At 37.4% G+C, this 5000-nt stretch overlaps 2 non-coding genes and 18 pseudogenes across 2 annotated transcripts; all 20 read left to right on the top strand.

Moving 5' to 3' along the window:
* Positions 1–18: 18 nt before the first annotated feature.
* Positions 19–137, top strand: LOC148462864 (5S ribosomal RNA; annotated as a pseudogene).
* Positions 138–253: 116 nt separating this feature from the next.
* LOC148462863 (5S ribosomal RNA) lies at positions 254–372 on the top strand (annotated as a pseudogene).
* Positions 373–488: 116 nt separating this feature from the next.
* On the top strand, positions 489–607 carry LOC148462862 (5S ribosomal RNA; annotated as a pseudogene).
* Positions 608–723: 116 nt separating this feature from the next.
* LOC148462861 (5S ribosomal RNA) lies at positions 724–842 on the top strand (annotated as a pseudogene).
* Positions 843–958: 116 nt separating this feature from the next.
* Positions 959–1077, top strand: LOC148462860 (5S ribosomal RNA; annotated as a pseudogene).
* A 115-nt stretch (positions 1078–1192) lies between these two features.
* LOC148462859 (5S ribosomal RNA) lies at positions 1193–1311 on the top strand (annotated as a pseudogene).
* Positions 1312–1427: 116 nt separating this feature from the next.
* Positions 1428–1546, top strand: LOC148462858 (5S ribosomal RNA; annotated as a pseudogene).
* A 116-nt stretch (positions 1547–1662) lies between these two features.
* On the top strand, positions 1663–1781 carry LOC148462857 (5S ribosomal RNA; annotated as a pseudogene).
* A 587-nt stretch (positions 1782–2368) lies between these two features.
* On the top strand, positions 2369–2487 carry LOC148462856 (5S ribosomal RNA; annotated as a pseudogene).
* Positions 2488–2603: 116 nt separating this feature from the next.
* Positions 2604–2722, top strand: LOC148462855 (5S ribosomal RNA; annotated as a pseudogene).
* Positions 2723–2837: 115 nt separating this feature from the next.
* Positions 2838–2956, top strand: LOC148462854 (5S ribosomal RNA). The gene has a single exon (XR_015873547.1). It is a non-coding gene; the product is annotated as a 5S ribosomal RNA (ribosomal RNA).
* Positions 2957–3071: 115 nt separating this feature from the next.
* Positions 3072–3190, top strand: LOC148462853 (5S ribosomal RNA; annotated as a pseudogene).
* Positions 3191–3306: 116 nt separating this feature from the next.
* LOC148462852 (5S ribosomal RNA) lies at positions 3307–3425 on the top strand (annotated as a pseudogene).
* A 116-nt stretch (positions 3426–3541) lies between these two features.
* On the top strand, positions 3542–3660 carry LOC148462851 (5S ribosomal RNA; annotated as a pseudogene).
* Positions 3661–3775: 115 nt separating this feature from the next.
* On the top strand, positions 3776–3894 carry LOC148462850 (5S ribosomal RNA). Its single transcript, XR_015874442.1, has one exon. It is a non-coding gene; the product is annotated as a 5S ribosomal RNA (ribosomal RNA).
* Positions 3895–4010: 116 nt separating this feature from the next.
* Positions 4011–4129, top strand: LOC148462849 (5S ribosomal RNA; annotated as a pseudogene).
* Positions 4130–4245: 116 nt separating this feature from the next.
* LOC148462848 (5S ribosomal RNA) lies at positions 4246–4364 on the top strand (annotated as a pseudogene).
* Positions 4365–4480: 116 nt separating this feature from the next.
* LOC148462847 (5S ribosomal RNA) lies at positions 4481–4599 on the top strand (annotated as a pseudogene).
* A 116-nt stretch (positions 4600–4715) lies between these two features.
* Positions 4716–4834, top strand: LOC148462846 (5S ribosomal RNA; annotated as a pseudogene).
* A 116-nt stretch (positions 4835–4950) lies between these two features.
* The window catches only part of LOC148462845 (5S ribosomal RNA), a 119-nt pseudogene continuing 69 nt past the window's right edge, over positions 4951–5000 (top strand).

Genomic DNA, 5000 nt, shown 5'->3' with positions numbered 1-5000 from the left:
AAGTTAATGCTTTTGAGAACCTACAGCCAAACCACAGTGGACATGCCCAATCTCGTCTGATCTTGGTAGCTATGCAGTGTTGGGCCTGGTTTGTACTTGGATGGGAAAACACCAGGGAATACCAGGTGCTATAGGTAATTTTAGACAGCCAAAACATTCTGTTCTATTACATTTTACATTTCATTTTTTCAACTTATCAATGAATTTACTTGAGTTAAGAAGTAAAAGAGGTCTAAAGTTAATGTTTTTGAGCACCTACAGCCAAACCACACTGGACATGCCCAATCTCGTCTGATCTTAGTAGCTATGCAGTGTTGGGCCTGGTTAGTACTTGGATGGGAGACCACCTGGGAATACCATGTGCTGTAGGTAATTTTATATTGCCATAACATTCTTTTCTATTACATTTTACATTTAATTTTTTCAACTTATCAATGAATTTACTTGAGTTAAGAAGTAATGGAGGTCTAAAGTTAATGTTTTTGAGCACCTACAGCCAAACCACAGCGGACATGCCCAATCTCGTCTGATCTTGGAAGCTATGCAGTGTTGGGCTTGGTTAGTACTTGGATGGGAAACCACCTGGGAATACCAAGAGCTGTAGGTAATTTAATACTGCCATAACATTCTTTTCTATTACATTTTACATTTAATTTTTTCAACTTATCAATGAATTTCCTTGAGTTAAGAAGTAATAGAGGTCTAAAGTTAATACTTTTGAGCACCTACAGCCAATCCACACTGGATATGCCCAATCTCGTCTGATCGTAGAAGCTATGCAGTGTTGGGCCTGGTTAGTACTTGGATGGGAGACCAGCTGGGAATACCAGGTGCTGTAGGTAATTTAATGCAGCCATAACATTCTTTTCTATTACATTTTACATTTAATTTTTTCAACTTATCAATGAATTTACTTGTGTTAAGAAGTAAAAGAGGTATAAAGTTAATGTTTTTGAGCACTTACAGCCAAACCACACTGGACATGCCCAATCTCATCTGATCTTGGAAGCTATGCAGTGTTAGACCTGGTTAATACTTGAATGGGAGACCACCTAGGAATCCGAGGTGCTGTAGGTAATTATATATTGCCATAACAGTCTTTTCTAATACATTTTACATTTATTTTTTTCAACTTATAAATGAATTTACTTGAGTTAAGAAGTAATAGAGGTCTAAAGTTAAGGCTTTTAGCACCTACAGCCAAACCACACTGGACATGCCCAATCTCGTCTGATCTTGGAAACTATGCAGTGTTGGGCCTGGTTAGTACTTGGATGGGAGACCACCTGGGAATACCAGGTGCTATAGGTAATTTTAGACAGCCAAAACATTCTTTTCTATTACATTTTACATTACATTATTTCAACTTATCAATGAATTTACTTGAGTTAAGAAGTAAAAGAGGTCTAAAGTTAATATTTTTGAGCACCTGCAGCCAAACCACACTGGACATGCCCAATCTCGTCTGATCTTAATAGCTATGCAGTGTTGGGCCTGGTTAGTACTTGGACGGGAGACCACCTGGGAATACCATGTGCTGTAGGTAATTTTATACTGCCATAACATTCTTTTCTATTACATTTTACATTTAATTTTTTCATCTTATCAATGAATTTACTTGAGTTAAGAAGTAATAGAGGTCTAAAGTTAATGTTTTTGAGCACCTACAGCCCAACCACAGTGGACATGCCCAATCTCGTCTGATCTTGGAAACTATGCAGTGTTGGGCCTGGTTAGTACTTGGATGGGAGACCACCTGGGAATACCAGGAGCTGTAGGTAATTTTATACTGCCATAACATTCTTTTCTATTACATTTTACATTTAATTTTTTCAACTTATCAATGAATTTCCTTGAGTTAAGAAGTAATAGAGGTCTAAAGTTAATACTTTTGAGCACCTACAGCCAATCCACACTGGACATGCCCAATCTTGTCTTATCTTGATAGCTATGCAGTGTTGGGCCTGGTCAATACTTGGATGGGAGACCACCTGGGAAAACCAGGTGCAGTAGGTAATTTTATACTGCCATAACATTCTTTTCTATTACATTTTACATTTAATTTTTTCAACTTATCAATGAATTTACTTGAGTTAAGAAGTAATAGAGGTCTAAAGTTAATTTTTTTTGAGCACCTTCAGCCAAACCACACTGGACATGCCCAATCTCGTCTGATCTTGGAAGCTATGCAGTGTTGCGACTGGTTAGTACTTGGATGGGAGACTACCTAGAAATCCCAGGTGCTGTAGGTAATTTTATACTGCCATAACATTCTTTTCTATTGCATTTTACTTTTAATTTTTTCAACTTATCAAAGAATTTACTTGTGTTAAGAAGTAATAGCGGTCTAAATTTAATGCTTTTGAGCACCTACAACCCAACCACAGTGGACATGCCCAATCTCGTCTGATCTTGGAAGCTATGCAGTGTTGGGCCTGGTTAGTACTTGGATGGGAGACCACCTGGGAATACCAGGAGCGGTAGGTAATTTTATACTGCCATAACATTCTTTTCTATTACATTTTACATTACATTTTTTCAACTTATCAATGAATTTACTTGAGTTAAGAAGTAAAAGAGGTCTAAAGTTAATGTTATTGAGCGCCTACAGCCAAACCACACTGCACATGCCCAATCTCGTCTGATCGTGGAAGCTATGCAGTTTTGAGCCTGGTTAGTACTTGAATGGGAGACCACCTGGGAATACCAGGTGCTGTAGGTAATTTTATACTGCCATAACATTCTTTTCTATTAAATTTTAATTTAATTTTTTCAACTTATCAATAAATTTACTTGAGTTAAGAAGTAAAAGTTGTCTAAAGTTAATGTTTTTGAGCACCTACAGTCAAACCACACTGGACATGCCCAATCTCGTCTGATCTTGGAAACTATGCAGTGTTGGGCCTGGTTAGTACTTGGATGGGAGACCACCTGGGAATACCAGGTGCTGTAGGTAATTTTATGCAGCCAGAAAATTCTTTTCTATTACATTTTACATTTAATTTTTTCAACTTATCAATGAATTTACTTGAGTTAAGAAGTAATGGAGGTCTAAAGTTAATGTTTTGAGCACTTACAGCCAAACCACAGTGGACATGCCCAATCTCGTCTGATCTTGGAAGCTATGCAGTGTTGGGCTTGGTTAGTCCTTGGATGGGAAACCACCTGGGAATACCAAGAGCTGTAGGTAATTTAATACTGCCATAACATTCTTTTCTATTACATTTTACATTTAATTTTTTCAACTTATCAATGAATTTCCTTGAGTTAAGAAGTAATAGAGGTCTAAAGTTAATACTTTTGAGCACCTACAGCCAATCCACACTGGATATGCCCAATCTCGTCTGATCGTAGAAGCTATGCAGTGTTGGGCATGGTTAGTACTTGGATGGGAGACCACCTGGGAATACCAGGTGCTGTAGGTAATTTAATGCAGCCATAACATTCTTTTCTATTACATTTTACATTTAATTTTTTCAACTTATCAATGAATTTACTTGAGTTAAGAAGTAAAAGAGGTATAAAGTTAATGTTTTTGAGCACCTACAGCCAAACCACATTGGACATGCCCAATCTCGTCTGATCTTGGAAGCTATGCAGTGTTGGACCTGGTTAATACTTGAATGGGAGACCACCTAGGAATCCGAGGTGCTGTAGGTAATTTTATATTGCCATAACAGTCTTTTCTAATACATTTTACATTTATTTTTTTCAACTTATCAATGAATTTACTTGAGTTAAGAAGTAATAGAGGTCTAAAGTTAAGGCTTTTAGCACCTACAGCCAAACCACACTGGACATGCCCAATCTCGTCTGATCTTGGAAACTATGCAGTGTTGGGCCTGGTTAGTACTTGGATGGGAGACCACCTGGGAATACCAGGTGCTGTAGGTAATTTTATGCAGCCAGAACATTCTTTTCTATTACATTTTACATTACATTATTTCAACTTATCAATGAATTTACTTTAGTTAAGAAGTAATAGAGGTCTAAAGTTAATGCTTTTGAGAACCTACAGCCAAACCACAGTGGATATGCCCAATCTCGTCTGATCTTGGTAGCTATGCAGTGTTGGGCCTGGTTTGTACTTGGATGGGAGAACACCAGGGAATACCAGGAGCTATAGGTAATTTTAGACAGCCAAAACATTCTGTTCTATTACATTTTACATTTCATTTTTTCAACTTATCAATGAATTTACTTGAGTTAAGAAGTAAAAGAGGTCTAAAGTTAATGTTTTTGAGCACCTACAGCCAAACCACACTGGACATGCCCAATCTCGTCTGATCTTAGTAGCTATGCAGTGTTGGGCCTGGTTAGTACTTGGATGGGAGACCACCTGGGAATACCATGTGCTGTAGGTAATTTTATATTGCCATAACATTCTTTTCTATTACATTTTACATTTAATTTTTTCAACTTATCAATGAATTTACTTGAGTTAAGAAGTAATGGAGGTCTAAAGTTAATGTTTTTGAGCACCTACAGCCAAACCACAGTGGACATGCCCAATCTCGTCTGATCTTGGAAGCTATGCAGTGTTGGGCTTGGTTATTACTTGGATGGGAAACCACCTGGGAATACCAAGAGCTGTAGGTAATTTAATACTGCCATAACATTCTTTTCTATTACATTTTACATTTAATTTTTTCAACTTATCAATGAATTTCCTTGAGTTAAGAAGTAATAGAGGTCTAAAGTTAATACTTTTGAGCACCTACAGCCAATCCACACTGGATATGCCCAATCTCGTCTGATCGTAGAAGCTATGCAGTGTTGGGCCTGGTTAGTACTTGGATGGGAGACCAGCTGGGAATACCAGGTGCTGTAGGTAATTTAATGCAGCCATAACATTCGTTTCTATTACATTTTACATTTAATTTTTTCAACTTATCAATGAATTTACTTGAGTTAAGAAGTAAAAGAGGTATAAAGTTAATGTTTTTGAGCACTTACAGCCAAACCACACTGGACATGCCCAATCTCGTCTGATCTTGGAA

This window comes from Taudactylus pleione, unplaced genomic scaffold (assembly GCF_031769625.1).
Source record: "Taudactylus pleione unplaced genomic scaffold, aTauple2 ptg000967l, whole genome shotgun sequence".
NCBI classification, from domain to species: Eukaryota; Metazoa; Chordata; class Amphibia; order Anura; family Myobatrachidae; genus Taudactylus; species Taudactylus pleione.
The sequence above is the reverse complement of the archived record's forward strand: the minus strand, read 5'-3'. Positions and strand labels throughout refer to the sequence as shown.